General features: G+C 44.1%; 1 protein-coding gene and 1 long non-coding RNA gene across 2 annotated transcripts in view; both read left to right on the top strand.

Moving 5' to 3' along the window:
- The first annotated feature begins 1,593 nt into the window (after positions 1-1,593).
- LOC140846908 (uncharacterized) lies at positions 1,594-7,764 on the top strand. Its single transcript, XR_012126417.1, has 3 exons — positions 1,594-1,978; positions 4,286-4,723; positions 7,416-7,764. It is a non-coding gene; the product is annotated as an uncharacterized lncRNA (long non-coding RNA).
- A 3,229-nt stretch (positions 7,765-10,993) lies between these two features.
- JARID2 (jumonji and AT-rich interaction domain containing 2) overlaps positions 10,994-26,280 on the top strand; it is a 250,806-nt gene continuing 235,519 nt past the window's right edge. Inside the window, exon 1 of the mRNA XM_073225156.1 lies at positions 10,994-11,932. The gene's annotated coding sequence lies outside the window, so the exon portion shown is untranslated. The remainder of the gene's footprint in view (positions 11,933-26,280) is intronic.

Raw genomic sequence — 26,280 nt, 5'->3', positions numbered from 1 at the left:
AGTGTGCCTGGTCCAGAGGGAATAACTATGATGTGGGTGAAATTAAAAGCAAGGGATCTTTCTAGATGGCCCAATGAGGCTTTTAGGAGATCTGTCTTACAAGGCCTGGGAGACACACAACAGAGAACCAGAAGGGCAACATGTAGGCCAGTGTTTCTCAGAAATACAGATAAGATTTACAGCATGAGCAAAACACCTGGAGTACTTGTTCAAAGGTAAATTCTTGGACCCCACCCTAGATCAAGTGAAGCAGAATTCTAGGCTGGTGGCCAGGTATCTTCATTTTAAATAAGCACCCTAAAGAATTCTTGCCTACTTACTCTAAAGTGTAAAAACCTTAGGTACGTATCATAACCACTTCATTTTGTTGCCTTAGACCTTGTTAGAAGCCTGGCTTGCTAATTTCTCATATGTAATTCATGCTGATATTTAATGGTTGATAATGGTTTAATAACTTTCTCATAGAACTTTCATTTAAAAATACATCCCTAGATCTTGGAGCACCTTATCCCAGAGGGATAAATTTTCTTTTCTTTTTTTCTTTCTTTATTATTATTATTTTTATTTTGGTATCATTAATATACAATCACATGAGCAACATTGTGGTTACTAGATTTCCCCATTATCAAGACCCCACCACATACAGTCACCATCCATCAGCATAAATTTTCTTTTCTCTTCAAGAACCATTTTCCAATGGTAGAACTCTATGCAGGCCAATTAACTACCTGAAGGGCAGCAAATGATCTGTGGTCAACCTTGACTATAGATCTGAGAAAGGAGATGTTTTATTAAGTGCCTCTCTTCACCTAGATAATAATTTGGGCTGTGGATAAATAACATAAGCCAGTTACTTCAGGGGATGTAAATGCCATTCATGTAGGGCTTCTAAAATTATTGTCCACTATTATTAAAATTTAAATTGTGCTTAAATAACACTCTATTACAGTGTAAGCCCATATACTGAATCAGCAAAATCTAAATACTTCGGCTGCTTTATTACTTAAAAATTGAGGAAGAGAAATTTTTCGTAGGCAGAGAAAAACTTTCTATTTTTTGGAAACTCTCCTTTCCCTATTCTTTAAGAGAAAAAGCCCTCAAATAGCCAATTAAAATTGTGCTTAGTTCTTGGGAAAAGGCAGGACCGTTGGATGAAAGCTAGAGAGGAACAAGATAGTTTTCTTAAAAGGGAAGTGCTTGTCAAGGCTGCAGATACTGGGCCCACCCTTTGGTTACAGTACTGAAAACAGAGACACTTAATCCCTTCCCCTCCACTATGCCCTCCAGAAGGTTCTAAATCTTTGGATCAAGTAGATCATGGCTAAGAGACTGTCTTGCCAATACGTTTCAGCCCTGGGCAAGTTCACTATGGATTCAGTGTGACCAAAGGAATCGACAGCAAAACGTACTTGGAGTGAAAGGATTTATTACCTGGCTTGTTCTCAGGTGGTAGGTCAAGCACTAGCGTCTCTACCTCCACCCAGAGCACTGGGCGGAGCTCTCTATATAGCGCAACAATAGCTTATTGCCCACAGGTGTGGAAGCGGCAGCCCAGCAACAGGCCAGTTACATCGTCAGGTGGTTTAAGTTCAGTGAGGATCCTGGCCATAGGAACCCCAACTTCCCCACAGAGACCAAGGGTTAGGAGTGTCATCTAAAGAGGATCCTAACTTACTGACCTTTTCCTGCAAATTTATGTCATTGGACAAGTGGATGTGAGAACAGATTACACAGCCTATTCCCATTGCTGGAAAAACAACACAACATTGAGCCCCTTTTGGCCACTTGTCAGTTTCATTTTCATTTATTGAAGGTTAAATGTGCAAATGTATGTGTTTGCTGGGGCTGCCATAACAGCATACCAAAGACTGAGTGGCTTTAACAGTAGCAATTTATTTCTTCACCTTTCTAGAAGCTGGAAGTCCAAGACCAAGAGGTCAGCAGAATCGGTATCTTCTGAAGCCTCACCCCTGGGCGTGTAAGATGACTGTCTTTTCTCTGTGTCCTCCTGGGGTCTTCCCTCTTTCTGTGTTTGCCTCCAAATTTCCTCTTTTTATAAGGACACAGCCAAATTTGATTAGGGCCCACCCCAATGACCTCATTTTAACTTACCTCTTTAGAGACCCTACCTCCGAATACAATTCTGAGGTATGGAGGGTTAGGAATTCAACATTTAATTTAGGGGGAGGACATTATTCAGTCCATAACAGCAGCAGACAAATTGACAAAATGAGTTCATCATTTGTCAGATGAATATATCTATACTGGTCTTGAGTTTTAGAATCACAATATGAAAATGTCTGGGCGTGTTATATTACTGAAGTATTTCAGTAATTTTTCATTTTGTCCTCTTCTTTGGACATTTTTTGAGAGAAGTGCTGGCTAGAAAGCAAAATGGAGATCTCTAAAATGCCACTTGTCAAATGGTTTCATTTCCTCTATAATTGCATCTCCATGGTGGGAGCTGACCTATTTGAAAAAGCACTCCAGATGCAAAGAATTGTGAACAAAATGATAATTGGCACAGTGCCAAACTCCATTCATTTATTTAAGAAGCATTTATCTACTATGTGATAGGTACTTCACTAGGTGAGTGCTAGGTACTTTGTTAAATGGGTAGATGCAGAAAGTATGAGGAACTTGACTCTGATCATCTGTGTCTGAGACTTGGAAAAGTTTGTGATAGCTTGCAGGCATAATGACATGGCTGAGAAACCGCCAAGGATCCAAGAAACTTCCATAGTAACTTTGGAAAATCCAGCCTTTTTCCTCCTTGTTTCTCTTGTCCTCTAGGTTGAGAGAATCTGCAGGGACCTATTTTGAATCCTAGCTTGCTTGGGAGGTACAGATTATTTTATCATCTGGGACCCTAGTCTCATCTTCAAAAATAATTCATCTAAATAGAGTACCCAAAGCATAAGCTGTGACCAATGTTTCTTTCTTTCTCTCTCTCTCTTTTTATAGGTTTCTGATAGGATCTCTGTTTACATACCTTAAGGTCTACAAACACAGCATAAACTGTGTCTGCAATTTCAGCATTGCATGTATATCTAAGAATTTACTGTTGTACTAAAAATTTACAATATTAACCATGCTGTGTAAAATTGGTATGATCACGAATTACCAAGATTAGTATTGTTTTGCATATAATCATATTAGATTTGAAAGGGTCTTTAGGGCACATCTAGGTCAGGCCCCTTTCCACAAATGGAGAAAGTAGGGCCTAGCAAAGTGACTTGCCCAAGATTACAAAAAGCCAAAACTAAATCTCAAGTCTTCAGATTCCCAGTAAAATCTTGCCATCGAGCCATATATAACTACACTGATTTTATAGTTTTCTCTTTGTCTCAGTATTTATCTAGAACCCTAGATGCCCCAAATTCTCTACAAACTCCAACCTATTTGAAAGCCCTCACTTCCCTGCACATATGCACAGACACAAAAACAGTCATTTCATAATAACAAAGCCCAGATTCTAATAATTGGGGTTCCCAGGTTCTCTGGACTTTAACTGGATTCAGTCCCTTCTCCTCTTTTCCCTCTTCCCATCCCAGCTGCTTTTCCTATCTGAGGACTGTTGGGCTTAAGGCAATAGAAGCTTTGCATTGCTTACTAGGGAGGATCCAGGAAAGGGAGATGGCAGAGAAAGGGGAGCATTGTAAGGAGGGTACTCTTTAGATGACTAAATGATTGAAAGAGTAAATGAAAGCTAGAAGGAGAGAAAAGACAAAAAACAAAAAGCTGACCTTCGGATTGTTGGTATCTGTGTCTTGTGGCTGAGGGCTGGGCAGATGGAGTGGGAGTTAAGGACGGGGGTCTCTTTGGCAATCTGCTGTGAGGAGTGGCCCAGAGCAGCTCCTGTCCAGCCCTCAGTTAAGGAGAGCCTAGATGTTCCTTCTCTCTGCCAATATCTTCCCATTTCTGTCTCCATGACATTCACAAGGGGCAAAATTCTTAGTGCTTTGTGTGTACAATTGGAGGACAGGGTCTGTGTTTTATTTTACACCCTTAATAAATGTTTAACAAATGGTTTTTTCAATGAATGCTTGGCATTTGAGAGGAGGACAAACATCTGAAAACAAATGATCCACTAAATTTTAGTCACTGTGTAACTGCTGATGTCCAAATCTTTTCATTTTACTGTATGTGTATATGAGTGTAGGGTCAGAATGGGAGATGGTGCTGGGTTTCCGTAAAGGTATAGGTGAATATGGGGTTTTAGAAATGCTGTAGGTTTTGGGAATAAAAGAACAATATAAACCTTGCAGATGTCACAATTTTACAGGAGACAGGCTGTGTTTTTTTGATCAGTACATGGACTATGGATTCATAGGAGCTGTGGGCAGAAGTGTTTGATGACAACCAGCATCTTGACATGCATCGTGTCTGTGAAAACCTCAAACGGTGACGTTGGGTTGAACGACAGTGTAGCCGCAGGCTAAGCTGGACTGGTCTGGAATTGAGGAATCCTCAGGCATCTGATTGGTGAAAGGGTACGTTTTTCCCACTCACTTCTGTGACCCTGGCAGATTGAAGAACTGGTGACTTTTGTGGTGGACTGTGATTGCTATAGCTTTTTTGCTTCATTTTCCCGAATGTTTTTCTCCCACACCTTCTGATAACAAGTTCAGCTCCACCCCACATCCATGGTGGGAAAGAAGTTTTCTTCAGAGCTACCTTCACTGGCTGCATGGAGAGGCTGACAAAAGAAAGAGATGCTAAGGTGACTAGAGAGAAGGGAAGTGGGAGGGGTAGAGGATGCCATCATTTGTAGGCCTGAAACCATGACTCTGGATTCCCCAGTTGGTTGAACCAAAGCCCTCCTCCCCCTATTTTTCCATTAGCCACTTTCATTTGAGCTTCTTCCACTTGCAATAGCAGGTGTTCTGATTAATACAGCTCCTCCCCTTTTATCCCTACCTCCTCATGGAAGCCTCATAATCTCTGTGCCTCAGTTTCTTCATAGTGATTCCCTGTGGATTACTTGATCACTGGTAAGATCCCCCCCCCAAAACAGAGTACAGTATTATTATAAACAGTAAATTCTATTCTTAGGAACTGCAGGTTTCCCATCTTGGCTGTACTACCAGAGTTTCTGAATCAGGGCCAGCTCTCTTTGAATAAGACAATATAAGCAGAAGAGCAATGACAGTCCAAAAATTTTAAATAACCCAAAGGACCAGGGACTTTTGGTGACTTGTATAAACGAGGACCACAGACAACTGGCAGATTTTAAAACATCATTTTATTGTATCTGGTTTGTGTTGTGGCATTTTAGTGAGGCTTAACAAATATGACTGTAAAGTCAGGGACAGGAAGCAGTGAGTAACAAAAAGAACTAATGTCTCCTTGACATCACTCACTCTTTAGAAGGCTGTTTACTTCTATGTTTATCTCCTAGTGTGTTTTAAAATACTCCTGCAAATTTCAGTCAGCTTGAAATAGCTGTACTACCTTCTTTCAATAGAAGCCCCCACCTTCTGAGTACACTGGCTCATAGTTATTTATAAATCTAATGTCAGTCAAATATTATTTTTTACATCCTTTTCATTTCCTTTCCCCCCACATATGAAGCTAGACTTACATAAAATTAGAAACTTCATATAAGGTATTCAGTCACTTAGGTGAGACCATATTGTCAGTCAGCAATCATTTGTGAAGCGTAACATCATCATATTGGGTGAAGTATGTCTCCAACACTGTTCCACAAATACCAAATCCTTCTTTTAAAAAAAGGCTTCTGTAGCCAAGTAAGTTTGGAAAACAATATGCTTCTTTGGGATTTAAAAAGTCCTAAAGTAAAGTAATCAGGTTATCTTTGTATAAGTTAGCAATTTCCAAACCTATTTCAGCAGAGCATCCTTTTCTTTTCAGTCATATCTAGTAATATTTCATGGAATAATGTGTCTTGGATCTTGGAAAACCAGGCAGGTGGCCTGCACAAGGGATACGGAGCCAGGAGTCCTGGGTTTGACTCCTGGCTTTGCCACCATAATAGTTGTGTAACCTGAGCAAATCACACCCTCCTAATATTTCATTTTCACATTGGAAGAGTGAGGACAATAATACCTACCTTAATCTGGGTTGTTTTAAGGATTTGGTGATGTTGTTATCACTGTGCTTTAAACACTATAAAAAATTATACAATGAAAGGTGCCGTTAGATATCACAGAGAAACGTAAGGTTATGTTTGGAAATGGATACTGTAGAAATATAAAGAAACTTTATCTAACAGTTCTTACTCAACAATTGTATATTTATGTCTACTTAGGGGCCAACACTGAGGGGGCAACAAGATAACACAGTACAAGGTCAAATTAGGATTAGAGCATGATAAATCTAGGAATGTCTTTGGTGATAACTGAATTTAACTCTCTAATTTTATAGATGATGAAGCGGAGGCCTAGAGGGGTCAAATGAATGGCTTAAGGTCACACAGAGAGTTAATATTAGAAACATCTGATTTCCATCCAGCTATTGGCCTCATTGCCAAAGGCTGCCTCAGTATGAGACAGATCATGGCCCCATGAAATTTTCAATCTAATTGAGAGAGACAAGATGTACAAATGGCATAATTAGAAAACAAGACAACATGGAACAATATTTTAAAGTTCAGAAAATGTGGCTGATGGTTAACTATGTGTGGTGATGGTTATGTTTATTAGATTGACTACAGTAGTCATTTCAAAATGAATACGTATACCAAAACATCAGGTTGTATACTCTAAATGTTTACAATTTTTATTTTAAAGAAATGTGGCTGAAGTTACAGGGGCAATGAGAATTCAGGAATGAGTAAGCCAACAGTCATGCTGAATTGGCTATAGGACTGCACCTGAGGCCTTAAAGAAGGCAGAACACTGTACTGGATTTTGATACTGCAGGAGGAAAAGTAGTGCTCCAAAATGGAATCGGAGATAATAGCAACAAACACAATGGCTGGCAATAGCCTAAATAATCGGGCATTATAGTTCTGGTGAAGCATTCGCAGTAAGCATTTTATGGCGCTGCCAACTTCTACAAGATTTCTGGAGCTTTAGGGAGAATACAGCCTGGTCTCTGACTTCAGAAAGCTTATTTTTTTATTTGGAGAGAAGGGATAGGAACTTAAGATAAAATTGGAGAATATAAGCAAATAAGTATACAATCAATGGGGTGAAATAGGTACTGTTAAGGAAGGATTTCTGGAGAAGATGAATCTTGTTATTTCTAGCTGAACCATGAATGTGATTGGTGTTTGGAAGCATGTGGGATCACCCTGCAGCTAAAGGGAAATTTCAATATGCATGTAATACTGGACTGGATTATTCCTCTGTACTTGGTCTTTATTAACCATTTAATTCTTTCCCTGTCATTTTTTAGAGTAAATCAAGAGCTGGACTAGAATGCTTAATTAAATGTGATTGCCCATATAGGTTTGAACCCAGAATAATGAGTGCCTGCTCTTATTTCGGTCTGAGGATTTGCTACCTCTTCCTCTTACCTCCATCATGTTCCCGTTCTTCCCAGAACAGATGATTGATCTCATTAAAAGACCATAAAAGGTAAGATTAAAGAATCATTTTAGACTCTATCCTGTTAAGTTACCATACCCTTCAGCTAAGCAGTTCCCAAGTCCTACACACTTTCAACATTCTAAATATTTCTCAACCGGGTCTCTGCTCCCAGGGTTATTTCCTTTGCCACTGGGTCCAGATCATAACCATTTCTCATACTAGGCAGTAACATTGCAACTAGTTTGCAGGTTTCCCTGCCTCCAGTCTCTTTTCTCCAATCCCGTTTCATCTCTCACACAATAAGAATTACTTCACAGACATGAACTTGCTTCATACCTCTTGGGAAAATCTTTCTCAGGTTCTTTATAGTCCACAGGCAAAGTTCAAACTCCTTTGCCTGGCATACAGAACCTCTCTGGTTCCAGCTCTTTACTTCTCAGTCTCATTTTTAGTCACTCCCAAACAAAAATTGAGCCCTATCCATAAGTGTGGTATTTTTTTAATCTGTCATGATTTTTTTTTTTCATGCTAGAAATTTGCTCAGCTTACTTCAGACTGCTGAACCTATTCATTGTCCAAAACTCCTAATTCCTGGTCACCTCAGTGATGTGTTCCCTTTAGCACCTTTTTCATATTGCCAATTAACACTCTTTAGAGGTATCGCAATCGATTGCTAAGTCTGCCTGTTCTATTGAGCTGTTTCTAAACAAAGAACTTTTGGGCTCTCTCTGTGTGTCGTCAGGAACCAGGACAGTGCTGGCAGGTCCTATACAAGCGATGTACCTATGTCCTCCCTCCACCCCCTTGAAGAGGTCAAAAGAAGTGTTGTGAGAGTTAAAATTAGGAGTTAAAGTTTGGAGAAAGAATGGAGTAGGTTTATAGAAAATGAGGAGGAGGAAAAAGAAAGGAAAGGTAATATATTGCTTTGAAAAGATGGCAGCGAAAGGTGTCCATGAGGAGACAGTTACTTTCACAGCAGGAAAGGCTTTCAGTCATTAAAAGGGCCAATCTATTTTCCTTTGCAGAGAATACAACATTTATGTTACCCAAATCTTTTGGAAATGAGCAAATTCCTTCCTCCTTCTGCCCTCAAGCCTCAGCTAGGAGAATGGCTTTTCATTTGTGGTGACCTGGAGTTGGTAGCCCAGCAGGGGAGTTCACAGGCCAGAACTGAGAAACCCAGCCTCAGGACTAGCTAAGGGAACCAAGAAGAAACCCACCTTTGTTCTTTAATATTTTGCCTGGGGAATAACAGATCTGACATTAAACCTCCAGAAAGTTGGTTTTTAAACCATAACAGTGTGGAGCAGTGGAGACCTCCAGTATACAGGTCATAATGATCAGAGTCTTTTGAAAACACCTCCGTGTAACCTAACCATAAAGTCACTTGGGTGGCCAATACTGAAAACTGTAGTCTGTTCTGTTGAGTACTCCTTCCCAGCAAATGGCACCAGCAAACAAGGTTTGCAGTATTAGGGCACAGAAGGTCATTTACTTTCCTGATTGTGAAATGAACATAAGACAACCTAATTTCATTTTAGAAAGCATTTGGATTTTTTAAAAAAGGTAATCATTAAAAAGCATCTTATTTCATTTACTGAAAGCCTCCAATAACCGAGGGATTGGAGTGGGCAAGTGGGGAGGGCTAGGAGGATAAAGGGGCACAAAAATTCATAATACAATCATAATACGAGTTGCTTGCTCACCGGGAGGCGGGGGATTGTAGTACAGCCTGAAGAATATAGTCAATGAGTCTGTAACATCTATGTTGACAGACTACAGGTGGTGAGGATTTAATAATATGAGTAACTGTTGAACCACTGTGTTGTATACTTGAATATCAATGAAAGATTTTATATCAACGATACTTTAATAAAGAAAAAAAAAGAAAGCCTCCAATAACGTCTGGTTCTTGGCTAGGTTAACCCTGTTATATAATCGTCCTCACAAAGATCTGGTCATCGCTGATTTGTAGATGAGCAACTAGAAAGGTTGGGAAAGCCTTGGTTACCTTTCAGCTAAGGTATGACCTGAATCCAGGGCTCTTACCACCAGTTTCTGAGACCTGTCTAGACTATGGTTCTCTCTTCAAATGATGCTGTGAGTAAAATCTAACAACTGTGTTACCCGAGTATTTTATACTTTTAAGGTGGGGAGAGTCTAAGGAACAGGAAGAATAAAATATGTGGGAACGAGCACTTAATCCCGCTTTTCATTTACTCAGGGCAGCCTGACAGATCATTTCAAGCCTTACTTCTCCAAAACCACAGGTAAAACAAGGAAGTTAATGCAGAATGGCTGCGGGAGACTTGACCAAGTTGCTTCGAAGGCGAAGGCCCCCGAGAGAGACGCCAGGCCCGCCAGGGCATCGACACCAGCGACCAAAAGCCCGACAGCCGGGCGGGGAGGGGCGGGGGGCCGGTCTCGCGTGGCTCCCGCCGCTGCTGCTCCCGGCGCTCGGGTGCGCCAGACGCTTCCTCACAGTTCGCAGGTCTGTGTGGCTCGGTCTCCATATTCCACTCGTTTTTACCTCAACGTTTGGGCCTCGCTCAATGGCAGCCCAGTCGCGAAATTACGCCTGCGAAGGCCGAGATCGAGGTCGATCTCATTAACGACGGCTGTCTTATGTGCGGGCACCCGCCTGGGGTTCCCTTCGCGGCACCCCCACGCCGTCGTCGCCCGGCGAGCCGCGGGCCGCGCCCGGAGGCGGCCTTCCAGCCCGGCCGTCCCGGCGCCCGCGCGAGCGGCTGCGGGGCGCCGGCGGAGGTGACCTCAGGCCACCCCGAGCGCGGCCGCGGCACGCTCTGTGCGACTACGGGAGGCAGTGTCCTGAGGTGACACTGGCTGCGCGGCACAGGCAGCAGGCGCCGCCGATCAACTAGTTCGCACCGAGGATTCCTCTTGGTGCGGGGCCCAGTTTTCCTCAGGACGCGCTCCAAGCCCCGCCGACACCGCGCCCCGTGCCACCGCGCTCCGAGGCCTTCCCCCAGGAAGCCCCGCGTCCCTTCCCCGCCGCTCGGATCCGGCCGGGGCGCCCACGATTCCTCGATTCCACAGGCGGTTCGTGCCGCGGGTGGGGGCGGGGCTCGCGGGGAGGGGGCCGGGGCGGGGGCGGCCGGCATGGGGAGTTCCTCGCTCGCGGACCACACGCTCTGCGGGCCAATCCCGAGCCAGTCTCTCGCAGTGTCACACGCGGGATACATCCAAGCGTTTGTTGGTAAGGCTGGGGAGGGGGAGGGGGCGAGGGGGAGGGAGGGGAGTTGAGTGACAGGCTTGTGGGGCAGGCTGGGAACTGTAGTTCCCAGCTCCCGTGGCCATAGCCATTTTGTAGTCGGGGGACTACAACTTCCAGAAGATCGAGGGGACCATTCTAAGGTGCCCCGGGAATAGGCGGCTCTCCCAGGGGCTGGGCGTCCTGGGGCACTCGAACCCAGCAGCCCGGCTGCAGGTAGACGTGAGGGCAGTGGCGGGGGCTGGCGTGTGGTGGCTGTGGAGTGAGCGGCAAGCCGAGGAAAGGGGGTGAGGTGGAGCGACCGAGCGTGCCATGCATTGAGCTAGGGAGCCTCTCTCAATTCCATTCTTAGGCTCGGCGTGGGAGCGTTGCCTGAGGGTTTGCCCGGAAAGAGTTCGTCGCGGCCTCTCGGGTGTCTGGTCAACCGGGCTTCGGGGGTCGTCTGGGCTGGGCCAGGGGCGGTCGGCGCCGCGGTCGGCGCGCGCCGGGTGGCTCCGCTGTGGGAGTTTTCGGCTGGCGTCTGCGGGGGAATTATTCGAGGAGCCCTAACTTGTATAAAAGCAGAGTCCATTTAAAGTTGGGCTGGATAACCCGTCTCTCATTGGTTGGGGGGCTTGGAAAAAGAGACTCGGCAGCCCTCGCTGTGGTGCTGCCGCCGCCGCCGCCGCCGCCGCCGGAGTTGACTCTTCTGCTCGCACTGCTGCTGCAGCACAAACGTGACTTCCAACATTTTTTATTTATCTTTCCCTTTTATTTTCCAAGATGTAACTACAGATCAGACACTAAGGACCTTCACGTTTCGCTGATGTAGTTTTTGGAGGAAAAAGGGGGGGGAGTGAAGGGCGTCGGTTTTTTTTTTTTGTGTGTGTGTGTTTCGGGGGAAATTTTCCATTATGAGTGTTTTACTAAAGTGAATTATTATTATTTTTTTTGTTTGCTTCGTTCGTCTTTGGCTCTTTTTTTTTTTTTTTTGTCTTCGCAATTTCGGATTTATTTCAAGGCGAATCGGGCTTTGGGGGAAGAGGAAGAAAAGTCGGATTACAAGATCAGCCACTACCAACAACAATAAAAACCACCAGGATATTTTTTTGAACATTTCTGACGGCTTTAAATTCATGAAGCAATTGTCCCCTTTTGCAATCAGCATTTGGATCTCAGAATGAGCAAGGAAAGACCCAAGAGGAATATCATTCAGAAGAAATACGTAAGTGCTCCTAACAACACATCCTTTGACTTGCAGTTTTAAGCAATGGCTGTGAATGTCAAGTTTATAGATAATTCTGCAGCCGAAGGGTTTTAAACACAGCGTCCGATAAGGCTGTTTCTTTCTTTCCTGAAAGAGGGCTTTTCAGGCAAAGTCGTGTCTGCCTAGTTTGGATGAAAAAACAGATTGGTGTAACGATACCTCAAGTGAATAAATTGACCTCGAATGACACAACCATAATCTAGTTTTAGATGAAAGGCAAAGGATTTTGGTGGAGCTTGGGGTGGGGGCTGCGGTAACGTACCTAAACTGCATTCTCTGGTGGATTTGGCCCTATATTGCACTTTGCATGCAAATGAGCTTGTGTTATTATTATTAATGTTATTTGAAAAATCGTGTAACGCGTGTGTTGGAAGCCCTTTAACTTGCATTCGGGAGTCCGATTATGGCGATCCACTGGCACATCAAATTTAATGTATGGGGTTGTTTTGGCTTATTTGGTTCGAAACGTAGACCAGTTGGGAATCATGTTACACCGAATAAATTTGTTAGAATTGACTTTAATAATGGGACTGGTTTTGTTTAAAAATTCATGGTTTCCAGTTTTAGAGGAAAAAGACATACGATATTAGCCAATGTTTTTAAGTAGTATGTGAATGCATAAGTGACTACAAATAAATTCTTCCTGTGAGCTGGGCTCCTGAAAATGATTATTCAGAGATTTAAATGGTTTGGAATAGTTAAATTTGTTTTGTGCATAGTACAGCTACGTTTTGATTGGCATGGGGAGTGTTTTTGTTTTGTGTGTGGTGGCCTTTTTTTTTTTCCAAGTTTGAGGGGAGGGAGGGGAGAAGGGGACCGAGGATTAATCAAATATGCACTCGAGTGATCGGTGATTAGCGCTATGCTTTAAAGAGCCCATTTAAAAAAAACACTAGATGAACGTACATTAGGAAAAATGCATTCTTACACGAAAGTTTTATTTAAGTTGAGTCGACAAATTGGTGGTAATATTCTCCCCTTTTGAACAGTACAATGTGTGTAATGGGAGATGACCTTCGGGGCCACTGGTTTTGTAAAAAATATATTTAATGGAAAAGCTGAATGTCTTTTCTAGAGGGCTGATCCTAATCTAGACACGTAAACTTCAACTATGAAAAAGATGCAAGGTTAAATAATCGAGGCCAACTTAAAAAGCTGTTCCCTGATTTTAAGAATTAAAATACATCCGCATTGCAGAGGGCTGGGTAGAATGCAAAGGACTAGTTTAAACTCGGTTGTATAAACTGCATGGAGGCAGCCTTGCCTTGGAGCGTGGACGCCTTCCCGGGGCACGTCCGATTCGGGTGCAGCCACAAAGCAAATGGGGTAGAACTTGGACAAGAACCGCCTCCGTCCCTCTCCCCTCCCCTTCGACCCTATCCCAGACTTCGCTGAGTTGGAGAGCAGTGTGGGGTGGAATTTTTTTGTTGCTGGTGGGCATTGGGTTGTGTCGAGTCCGGGCGTCCAGCTGCGAGCCTGTGGCTGGCGGCGGCCGTGGGAGGCAGAGCACGAGTTAACGCTTGGGGAGTGGAGTCCGTGTTCCCGACGTGCCCGAGCCGGCTGCGGAGGGAGGGCGCGCGGGGGTCGCGACGAGCTGGGCGGCCGCGCGCGCGACCTGCAGGGGGCGGGCTCCGGGCTTCAGGCGGGCGCTCCGTGGCTCGGGCCGGCCGGCTGGCCGGAGGGCGCGTGGGTGGGGCGCGGGTGTCGTCCGGCCCGGGGGTGGGGGCGGCGCGGCGCACTGCTGCAGCAGGCGCTCCCCACCGCGCGCGCGGCCGAGCATGGCGACGGCGGCCCGACCGGCCGGCTCCCCGCGGTCCTGCCCGCGGGCTCCAGTGCAGTCTCGAGAGCAACAGGTTAAGCCGGCGAGACGTCAGCGTGCCCCCTCCCCGCTCCGTTCCTCCTCTGCCTAGCGCCGGCCTCCCCTTCTCCCTCCGCCCCCCGCTGCTCCGGGTTCCGGGACGCTCCCAGCCGCGGTCTGTTGTCATTGTGACGTCACAAAGGGACGGGCCCGGGCGGAACCTTCTCCTCCTCCTCCGTGACGTCAAAAGTCGGGCGGAGGTTCCACCGCGGCGGGGTTGCCGTGGGAGGAGGGAGCGGAGCCGAGGGGGCCACGGCGGAGCCGGGCTGCGGCCTGGAGGAGGAAGGGTGGGAGGAGGCGGCCGCGGTCCGCGCTGCCTGCCGCCCTCCAGGTGAGCGCTGGGAGCCTTGCCGCCACGGGTGCCCCCGACCCAGCTCTGGGCGCTTCCAGGCGGCAGGGAGCAGGGGAGAAGCCACCTTTCTGCAGAAATGTTTTCGCTTGCTCTGCTCGCAGGTCAGCTGATGGGGTGGCTTTACGCTGTGGTAGTTGTGTTCGCTCTCTCACGCTTTTGAAAAGCAAGGAAACTTCATTCAGGGGAAGGTCTGATTTGTGGGAAGACCCTGTTGTGGACCTGACTAATTTGCCACTATGAGTCGCGATTGGGGTGGGGGTGGGGGCTTTGCAGGATGCGGTGGGACGGCTTTGTGTTGGTGACTCAGCCCAGCAGCATCTGTTACTTTTTCTGGAAGTCCTGCAAATGCCATGCAGGGGTTTGTGCTCCTCCGGTGTGCCAGCTCTGACTATCGAGTGTTTTTTTGCGGGGGGGCAGACGAGGGAAGACTTGTAATGCCGATACGTGACCTTGAAAGAGCACTGGATTCTTAAATCTCAAGGTATTCTGGGCTTAGTTCTCCCGAATGGGAAAACAAGAGTCTCGAAATCTATTTATTCTTCTGTAAAATGTAAAAGCTAATACCTGCCTTGCCACTTTGAGAAGATCATCTGAATGAGATAATGTGTGGAGATAATGTGTGTGAAAGATGTAAAACAGTATGCTTTTTTAATGTAAGGTGGTGTTATTACTTGTGCTGGTGAAAGGCAGCATATTTCCTACAATTGGTCTCAAAAGCCTTAGTTTCTTGCTGCGTTGGCCATTTAGTTTATTGCCTTAACGAAACAGTTTGGGGGTGGGATTGTAGACAGTAGGCTTTGGGAGAAATGATTGTTATGTTTCATATTAAATGACATCCTTGAGAAACTCATAAATTGTAATACAATCCTGTCTTAATTGTGCTGGGCATGGCTCCCACTACAATACCTTAAATAACTGAAAACAGTCGCCTTTCAAAGCCCCAATCCTCTTGGACAATAAAAACGGTTGCATGTTGTGCTCTCTGGGTGTTTTCTGCCATTCCTATTACTCCACTGGTTGGTTTTTCCTAGGGAGAATAAAAGATATCCAGGCTTCAGAACCATTTGATCTTTGATGCTTTAAAGCAGGTGTGAGTTTGAAATAAAAATCTCTGCCACATGAAGATATGATTCAGGCAATCAGCATGGAAACAAATTATCAAGTGTGGTTTCTAGAACAGCTAACCCAGAATTTGTACCACTGGGTGGTAAGTTTTAAGTGTCTAATTTTCTGATGTTAAAAGTGCAGTCATGATTAAAAAAACTGGGAAAACTTTGTGTTACAAGATTCAAAAGCAGGATTCACTGTAATTACAATTACATAAAATTATAAAGAAAAAGGTAGTAAAAAAATAGACCAAAATATAGTGGTAAGTAGGTGGGGTTTAGACCTTGCCCCTGTTTTGCACCCAGTTGGGTTATTTTACAAATCTGGGAGGGGTCTGGAACACAAGTATACATTACTTAGTTGACATGTTTTCCTGGGCTATTCCCGTAACACTTTTCCTGCCTGTCTCGTGGAAAACCTTTCTCTTTCTCACATTAACTCTAGGGCAGAGGCAATTTAGTAGCTATCATTGTATGGGGAGATAGGAAAAATATTGTCAAGTTGAGTCCAAAGTGTGTCACTGAAACTTGAAAGGGAAAATAAACTATGTCCAAAAATAATCCAATTACCTGGGTTATTATTACTTTACTGTAGACAAAGGCCTGACTTGTGTATCCTCTGTAGTCATTGGCCCAAATAGCCAACTGTAATTATTTGGTGCTAAAGTGGTATAATGGCTGTTTTTTCTCTTAACGGTAGGGCAGACCAGGTCCTGTTGCTGGGTGGAGGGCTCCTGACTCCCTTCCAAGTGCCTTGGAAATAACTCCAGTGTTAATCTTCATGTATACTCTGTTCCAAAGGTTATTTAAACGTTCCTCCCTCAGAAAGAGAAAATCTTGTGGAGTATATATCTGGTGTCTGTTAACATGAAAAATAGAACCATGTTCTTCTTTTCCTCCTTTCAAAGATAACATGGGAAAGTCCTAGTAAGCCTAGTACATTAAAACACTTGGTAACACTGCAGTATTTTTAAGGTTTGCCCTTGATCATGATGATGTTAGGACCCAAACTCCTGACATTTTTATCTGTATGGTTAAAATTGCAGTCTAAGAAATGTACTTTCTAGAGTTCTAGTTGTATTGTCCTAATCCTCCTGTTTGTGACTGGTCCATGTCTGAGTTCCCCAGGATTATAGTAACAGTTCTCCTAACTACGTTCTACCTACCCAACCTACTTGCCCCTGTTGGCTGCAGAATAGCCTGGCTGTGATACCCCAGCATGGAGCTCCTGGCCAGCAGGCAGCCTGGGGGTATGTGTGCTTCTGTCCCCTTTCACTCCCACCCATAGAAGAGTTGCCATGTGTCAGTTTGTTTCCAAATCTGGTTATTCCAGTTAGACTTATTACTGCAGTTACAGTTAAATATTATGTAAACCTTTCACTGAATGTGAAAGAGTTGGTTTCATTGAAAACTAAGTTGAATGTTTTGGGAACACTTGAGAAAAATGAATTACTAAGAAAATGAGGCCATTGTATGTGGGCCTGCTATTTAAAAGATTTGGGGATCATCTTCTACACATGCACATAGCTTTGCAAGTGATTCTCTTTTGAGAAACCAGTTTCATTTATGCCCAGATTCCCTTACCAGCAAACAAAAAAGCATAACATGGAACACTGGAATTCTCAAGAAATCTGTAATCAAAAGTACATTTATGTGTTGAAGTTAAATGTTTACATACTCCATATATTAAAGGTTTCCGGCCAAACAGACTTTGCATTTGCTAACCAACTTCTGAAGGCCCCTGTCACCCCTGACTAGAGTGTTTCCATTGTATTTAGCTTTAATCCCCAAGTATTAAACTAGACTCCCTATCTAGCTCATGCCAAGTAGCATAGGTAAGTGTGAATCAATTCAGAGGGGTCCTACTGAGGTGATTGATAATTACTTTTAGAGTTAAAAAACAATTGTATCATTTACCGGATGGTAGGGGGCAGAAAGGTTAGTGATGTCACACCTAATTTATATGGTGTTCAGAAGCTGTTACCTTGTAATCTAGCAACTTCATTTTGTCTTACTTCAGAAATATGGCTGACAGCCTATTCCATTTCAAATCCTTAAGCCTACCTGTTAATGGAAAAGAAACAAATTGAATATCAGTTTCTTGGTTTGAATCAATTATGCTTTGTTTCTTACCATTTCCCAGGTAACTATTGTCTGCATGCCTCAGACTGCCCCACCCAGAGCCTCAGTTGCTTCTTCACGCATCAGTCTTCATTTTTCTGGTGACTATTCTGGTCCATAAAGCCTCCCCCCCCCCTACCCCCCCCCCCCCCCCCCGCCATACTTGCCCCATCCCTGCAGGCGGCTTCATTCCAGGAGGTGGGAAATGTGATGACTTTGTTTTCTAAGGCTGTGATGTAGTATTGCTCTATGTCTACTTTTTGTGGACAGTTTGAGATTGTTCTTATTCTTCCAGGTTTCAACTTTCCTTGCGACTTCAGGCAACCCTGAGGCTTCTGGCAGCCTCACACTTTTTAACAAAAACTTTTCCTATCATTTTTGATTGAGAATAAGGTCATTGGGAGTAGAGCTGAACTAGGTCAGAAGGGGCAATGCTTGCTGGATACCCTTTGGCTCCTGGTTGAGTAATAATCCTGCCTGCTTCCAGGGCTTCCCATTTTGTCACTGTCCGCAGGTGGCTTTTATCTCTGGCTCTCTTAGGATGCCTGGGATGGGAAAAAGGTAGCATTTTACAGTTGAAGATCCTGTCCCAGAGGGTGAGGTGTAGGTACATGAGCGAGCAGCTGGACAGCCGCCCTGGGCCCCTGGGGTTTCTGCTTGGGTTTCTTTTCCCCTTCTATCACCGTTTGTCTTGCCACAATGTTACTGCTTTTGGACTCTGCCACCTGTCTCTCCTGGAGTGCTCTTTGCCATTTGAAGAAATGTGCCAGAAGAGCTTGGATTGTAGAAAATACTCAAGATGACTCCATGACACTCACCCCTCCAGAAAGCATGTTGAAGAGGACCCAGTCAGTACTGAAATGAACGCCCACATTTGCTGTTTCTGTAGTGAGTTCACACGAGAAAAGGCTGCCGAGTACATTTTACAGAAAAGAAAACTGAGGCACAAAGACACTGGCCAGATATTAAAAGCTGTGTCTCCTCCTGCTTTTTAGTCTAGATGAAAGCAGTGAAATGATCAGTGTGGCTCCAAAAAGGGGGGGAAAGGCCATAATAGGGCTGCTTGGCAGGCTTTGGAGAGGGTTTCTGCTGGAGAAGGTTGGGGAAGTAAAGACAGTTTGTCAGCCTGCAGGAACAGGAGTGTATCTGTCTCAAGTGAGTGTTTGTGTTTGTTGTTTTTTTTAATACCAGTTGGTGGAGCCACCCCCTTACCCCAGTTGGCTGTCTGAGTGTTCATTAGAAGGAGCTGGGACTCCAGTGCTCCTTGGGACTGGCTGGGGTGGGCTCTGTGTTTTGTAAGTTCCCCCACCTCCAGAGTACCTGAGGGCCAGCGTGGGCTGCAGTAGCTCTCCGTGCTTCGGCTAGTGCTGTGATACATGGGCTTCACACTTCTGGCACTTGTGTTTTTGCCCCTGACTTGGCTGTTTAGGGGACCATGGGGGGTTGGGGGAAATCATTTGCCCTCAGATCCTCACCGGGCTGTGGGCCATCCAGTAAACAAAGGCTGCCCAGATGTGTTAATGAAGCAGCATGAGTACTGGAAGCATTATACATAATTACTCACATATTCATAGGCTGTATGGGGGTGTAGAAGGGGGAACCCTACTGGTTAAAGTTCTTGAGAGCTGTTTTTGATAGCTAGTGCTGCCTAAAAGGCCTAAAGTGGATTTTAAGTTCTAATTTTGTGAGTCTGTCAAGCTCCAGCACCCATGAAGAGGAAGGTCTGTGAACAATGAAATATTAACCAGCAGCGGTGTTTAGTTACCTTGAGTCCTAGAAGGTTGACAAAATGCATAGCCACAGTGTTAACCCTACCAGTCTCCCAGTACATCTCTTCTATCACACAGATTTTCTTCAATGCAAGCAGGAATTATTTTCCAGCAATATTTTTTGGTGGGGAGGAGTGAGAGGGGGTGGTGGTGTGTGTCTTACCTGATTTTCATCAGGAGACCCTGTGGTTTACGGTACCAGCAGCCCAGGTATCTAGTGACTGACTCATCCAGGAGAATATGGGAGACCTTTTGATGCCCTGTTCTATTGCTCTCTTTTTAAATCTGGGTGGTTCTTTCTCCATTATTTCTTAACCACAGTTTTGGTTGGGGCTTGATCCACAGTGGTTGTGTTATCTCTTGGTTCTCATTTCTGCCAGCTGTTACAGTGTTTGGTGCCTGTGGGGACAGAAACAGGTGCCAGGAGGAAATGAGAAGGAATTAGGACTGAGCATGTGTTTCTTGCATTTATTCTTTGCAAGGGGGCTGAATGAGTGCTTATTTTGTTAAGCAGCAGTTGGATATGTGACATTATTCAAACTTGGAGAGATTGGTGCTTACGAGAGTATGCCTCATTACTAGTACGTGGACTTCACTAACAAAGTGCTTTGGATTTGGACAGGCTTGTTCTGAATATATGGGGTACTTTTGTGGTAACGGACCAGATTGGGAATGTGAGCTGAGGTCAAGGTTGGGCCCTACATCACACTGGCTGTGTGACTCTCAGCAAGCCACAGAACCTCGCTGAGCTGCTTCTTCATCTGGAAAACTTGTTTCATGCAACTCACAGGCTTGTTGCTGGGTGAGCCAGTGAGATTTTTGATGTGAAAGCACTTTGTAAACTGCATACGACCACATAGATGCTCAAAGTATTATTACACCGTTGGAAATCACCAGGCCTGCTGGCAGCTTTCCTAGCTAACTCAGAAATAAATGAATCAAGTGAATTCTATACTTTTTCTCTTAATAAACCAAATGAAAAGCAGCAGATACTCTAAAACCCATTTTGGGATATTGAATAAGGTTTTAAAGATTTGAAGGTGATGTAATGTTCTTGATGGCTTTTTCCATGGTTTTGGGGGCCATTGTACGGAAGATGTGAGCAGTACGCTTTCCCTGTATCTTTGTGCATTTACCTCCAAATGCCCCATAAGTGCCCGATTCTGAAGTGCCCATGTTTACATTTAGATCCCTCTTACCACATTGCTTTCTTGGAGAAAGGCTATGCTAATTTACGGCCCCCCCAGGTAGTGTGTGTGAGGCTAGTGGGTTGGTTTGTCTGTTGGTTTTTAAAAACCAATACCATCACTTGTAACAAGTAGTAAATATGTCAATTGGGTTTTATTTAAATTTCTGTTTTCTTTCCTTGTCCTCTCTCAGGGCATTAGCACTAAATGAGATAAGGTTTGTGAAAGCACTTTGTAAAACAAAATTGCTCTAAAAACAATGTGGTGTTATTAGAACAACTATAGTAGTGAAGAGAAGAAGGGAGTCTGTATAATTGTACAATTTCATAGTTCATATTTGTGAAAAGCTTTTGTGAGGACATGACATTATTTAAGATGACCCAGAATCACATTGTTTTCACATGTGATTCCAGCCTTTGTGAGGTGGACTTTGCATGGTTACAAAGATCCCATTGGGCTCTGATTTGGAAGACCATTCCATTAAAGACAGCTGAGAGATTCTTGCTTGCTTACTATGCTCTGGCAAGTGTGTTGGGTATTAGAAAATCTGATACCATCCCCGTCCTCAGAGAACTTAAGTAATGCAAAATGGTGTGGGGAGGAGAGGGATAACCTTGGGTAAATGACTTTACCTCTTTTAAGTCTCAGTTGCTTCATTTATAAAATGGGGAGAGTTACCCCTTCATTGTTAGTTTGTCAAGGTCATTTTGGAGGAGGAAGAATCAAATGCTAATGTGGGAAGTACTTTATAAACTGTAGCTCTGTAGACTTGGTGTGGATAAAATGAAAGTTCTGTGGTCAGGATTCTCACCTGGCCCTGGTTGGCTAGCTCACTACACACATGTGGGTAATACATTGCTATTGACTATATGAAGAGCTCCGTCCAGTGTTCTGGGTGACATGGTGGCATGACTGCAAGGGTGCTGGAGTGGTGGCAGCGCAGAGGACAGAGGCCCAGAGGATGGCTGTGCGTGCAGAGGGGGCTGGCCCAGAGGCCGAGACCGGCTTGCTGCATGCAGACTTGCTCTGAGTGAACATGATTTTAGTGATTGACCTGCCAGTGTGGAAATAAAGTTGGGTATAACCTTTTCACCCCAAGAATGTTCTGTCATTTCTTTGGTCACATTGAATCCATAGTGAACTTGCCTGGGGGCTGAAACCCATTGGCAAGGCACTTGGACTCTAGTCTCTGATACTGTGACTCTCCTCTGCTGTACTTAGGATAAGTCCCATGGGTCTTTGTGGCTGTAATTTGAATCCATAGTGAACTTGCCTGGGGGCTGAAACCCATTGGTAAGGCACTTGGACTCTAGTCTCTGATACTGTGACTCTCCTCTGCTGTACTTAGGATAAGTCCCATGGGTCTTTGTGGCTGTAATTCTGCGTCCTCAAGGTTGAAGAAGGAACATAGTGTTTCTGGGACATCTTTGCTGATGCAGCCTATGCGGGTTGCCTGAGGAAGAGTAAAAATGAAAACCAGTATAGGTGCTCAGCACTTTCCTTCTCACCAAGGCTCACTTCTCTAACTTAAGGAGAAGTGCAGTGTGATCTTTACATCGCGTACACTTTTTGGTTTTTCAGATGATGCGTTTTTATCCCCCCACCTGCAACCCTGGGATGTGAGGATGAGATGGTTATCGTGCGGCTGAGAAGCATTACTTTTTGGTGTTTGAGAAAGTACTTCTGGATAAACATCTTTGTCTTTAATGCTCTAATCAGGGTGTATGTCCCTGTAGAGATGAGGTGGAACTTAATGCCCATCACTTTTACCCAAATTGTCTCCTTTTCCATTCTTTTGCTGCCCAGTGCACTAAAGCACCATAGGTTCTATTTTAAACTTGTAGTAATGTCTTCATGTTGGAAGATGGAAGAGCCAACCTCAGTGGAAGGCATTTCATAGGGAGCCAGGGTCTGGCGTCCCAGTTAAATTGGTAGCATGTGGTTTTCACCTGCCTTCAAGGGCCTTGATTGTGTTATCTTGCGGAAACTATGTCTCCCACCACAAAACTTGGTCCTCCATACGTGCCATGTGAGTCCTTTTCACACTGATGATTCTGAGTGGCAGGGGCTACTGCCTTTGAGAGATGCTCTACAAAGAGTAGACTTGGCTCCCTAAGAGTTTGAAGTCATGAGTTTTTCTGGGGTTTGCTCTAGAAAGAGTTCATTCTTGTGCATTTAGAAAAGGGGCTGGAGTGGTTCACTGGGGAACAAGGAAACACAGTCTTAACTAACGAACCTAGTTGTTCTAGTGTGGTTTTGTGCAACATTCAGCTTTATCCTCTGCAGCCTTTGCGCTGGGACTTGTACTTGGTTACAATTTTTGGAAGGGTTTTTACTTTATGTGTTTACTTATTTATATATATATTTACACACACACACACACACACATACCACACCTCATTCCAAAAAGGATTTATTTAAGGCCATAATGAGCAGTCATCCTGGGAGCAAATAATGTTTGCTTTGATCTGATTGAAGTTCACTTTCTAAATCCGAAAAGTGACAGCCAGCTTAAAACATGGGCTGCAAGCTGTTGTTCTCAACCAAGCAGTGTTTGGGCTCCACAGCTTTTTGTTTTAGCTTTGAAAACTTGACCTAAAACTTTTAATTAAAGGCAAGTTTTGTTAAGTAATATTGATACTGACACCCTGACAGACCTTTAATCTGGAAGAATTTTTAAGAGGCCTGAAAGTAACCCCCAGTGGTGGTTACCTCCTTGAGTGGCAGAGATCAGATTTCTGGGTAAATGCTGATGCAGTGTGTCACTTTTTTCCACAGTGCAGGGGGCCAGGGAGGGTCTGGGTTTAATGAGAAACTTCTTTGTGGGGGAGCAATTCGTAGATGTTACTGGGTGAGTGATCCAGTGTTCTTTGTCTTTAAAAATGTTTTCAAATACTCATTTTGCATTGTAATCCTCAAAACTACTGTTAGGATTCCAAACCATTGTGGTTTAAACTTAGCTGGAATCTGAAAGATGGCTGACAGAGTGAAAAGAAACCTCCTTTAAATAAAGAACACACTTGGCTTGGCTTGCCTGATTGTCCCAGACTCCAGGCTCTGGGCATGTGTGAGCTGCAGGCTACACCCCCTAGTTGAAGAGGTAGGGGAATACTTGTTTCGTTCTACTGGAGGATTCCCCCCAGCTCAATATAAACACCATCAATTAGTCGTGCAGAAACTCCTGCTGCAGATATGGGCTTGCAAAGCTTCGTGTTACACCAAGTTCTTGTCTAGATGAGAAACATGCTCTGTTCTACTTGTGATAAATCAAAACTCTAATGATGCTATTAAGGTGGGTTTTCTTTTGGCTCTGGTAAGCTAAGAAGCATTGGGAGGTGGGGAGGGTGGTCTGGCTTGAAGCAGATATCTGAATCTAAAAAGTGGTCGTCTTTTCTCTTTCAATTCTTCGCCCTGGTCTTACTGAGTGATGCGATTGTTACCCCAGCCCTGACATCCCAAAATGAAACACATTTTCTACTCAACTAGCCTTTTTTCCTTTCTGCCTTCGGTGAGACTTAAGTTGTGTTATTTCTCTCCAGAATTTATTGGAGCAGTAGGCAAAGCCTCTTGGGAGTGTAAATAATGGTGATTATAAAGAACAGTTTACCAAGGAAGGCCATTATCTTTGACTTGCAAAAGCTTGTACAGCTGAACATTGTTTGCTTACAGTTGTTTAATAAAAATGAAGACCTTAATGGTACCTCTTGTAAGAGGAGTCCTTTTACTCCACTTGAACATGGAGGTCATCTCAATAAAGAACAGAATACCTTGTCCAGGCCTAACTGCTTGTTTGTCTGGACAGGCATTATATACGATCTAGGGAAGGCCTTGGATGGTTCGTGGTTGCTATTTTCCTACCATCAGCTGCAAATAATCCTCCCTGCTGAGCATTAAAAGATTTCTAAAGCTGATGAGTAATACCTCATTTACTTTGGAATCCCCCCCCTAACTGCTTCCTACCCAATTTATGAATCCAAAGATGGTTTTAAAACTAATTTAAGGAACTTGTCTGAGTAGGCACTGACATTGAATACATGTATTTATTTAAATGGTAGACTCTCATGCTCTTAATTAGAGCCCACACTATAGCTTCAGGGGAATAGGAAGGCTGGAGCTGCAGTTTTTATTTTTTTTGGAGATTAAAGATACCTCTCATCACCCTTTTAAGTGTAACTACAGCGTTGTGTATATATTCTTGGCATACGTTGCTATCCTTTGCTGCTGTATTTAGCAAAGTGTCAGCCCTTTTTAGCCTTTCTTTTTAAAACTTTTATATCCCCAACTTATTCCAGTTCTTTTGGCAGTTCTTCAACTATTTTTCTTTTGGCATTTCAGTGGTAGTTCAAGACAAAAGGCATTTTAGGCATCTCAGTCTCTCCTCGAGTGATTTTAGATGTGAATGTAATTTTTTTGCCCCTTAACAATTCAGTGGTTTTTAGTATCTTCAGAGTTGTGCAGTCATCACCACGATCAGTTTTAGAACATTGCTATCACCCCAAAAAGAAACTCCATATCCACTGGCAATCATTTCACTTTGCATCCCAGTTTCCCCCATCTTGGAACCATGAATCTACTTTCTGTCTCCGTGGATTTGCTTATTCTGATATTTAAATGGAATTATACAATATGTGGCCATTATGACTGGCTTTCATTTAGCATAGTATTTTCAAGGTTCATTCATGTTCATTCATGCCATCAGCTCTATCTTTTTATAGCCAAATGTTACTGAGTTGTATGGGCATACCATGTTTTGCTTTATCCGTCAGTTGATGGGACAGTTGGGTTGTACCTTTGGGTGGCTGTTGTGCCAGGTATTATTTATGCTGCTATGAATATTTGTATACAGGTGTTTGGATGATGTTTGCATTTCTGTTGAATACCTCAAATTAGAAGATGATGCATGTGTACTTTATTGCTACATTTATTTACTGCTGTTTTACTAACCCACTAAGCTGTGTCTCTCGGTTTGTGTCCCTGAGCCTCCTGTGCTGTGTTCAACAGAGTGCTACCCTGGACCCTCCCCTTTGGGAGGCTCTTGCCTTGCCTTTGTGGGAGGGGTTCTCATTCTCCTCACTGCCTGCCTGCCCCCTACCCCGGGGTGAGTGTGGGGCCAGCAGTGGTCTTCCTTCTTCTACACCTTTGCAAACATAAATACTGTTCATACACACTTAGGCCAGAACCACATGCTCCACGTGTTAGATGTAAAAAAATGGTGGGATTTTGAATTTCCTCATGGGATGATTTACTTTTTATGGGTGCTCAGGTGTTTTTGGCTGTCAGTCATGAATCCTCAGATGCATCTTTGCTCCGCATCTACCGCATAAGGTTTTGGGAGGGGTAGAGGAAGAACCAGGGCTCCTGTCTAGGAGCCTGGAGAGAAAGCCCGAGGAGAAAGCCGGAGGGAGGAACTCTGCTTGCCTTATACCCTCAGGCTGACTTCCTTGTGGCTTCCTAAGTTAACCCTTCCCAGCAAACCACCAAGGGAAATGGAACTGTCTGCCTAGGAATTTTCCCTGATTTCCTGACTCCTTCCAAGCCTAGCTTTACCTAAATGAGAAATGCTTAATAAAAAAAAAGGAGGCCCCTAATCACGAACTCCTTTTAAGAAATGGGAGTTCTTTTAAGGAAGAGGGATAGTGCTATGTTTTCTTTTGATATTTGAGTTTCACCGGACTTGATTTTTTTTCCCCAAGCTGGTGTGAGATTGTTGGGATGAGATTGGTCTGTTATTTGAGTCAGGCACTTTTTGCTCTCAGTTAAGTGTTAAGGGAAAGTATGAGGCAAAAGAAGAGAGGTGGAATGGTGGGGTTGAAACAGTCACATGGCTGAGGGTGTTCTGAAGCATTTCGGGAAATGGAGAGTGTGTGTTCTTACTCTTCCTAATGAACCTCTTGGAGTGGACGTCCTGGCCTT

The sequence above is a fragment of the Manis javanica genome, chromosome 16 (genome assembly GCF_040802235.1).
Source record: "Manis javanica isolate MJ-LG chromosome 16, MJ_LKY, whole genome shotgun sequence".
Classification (NCBI taxonomy): Eukaryota; Metazoa; Chordata; class Mammalia; order Pholidota; family Manidae; genus Manis; species Manis javanica.
Note: the sequence above shows the minus strand (reverse complement) of the source record. Positions and strands in the feature narration are given on the sequence as shown.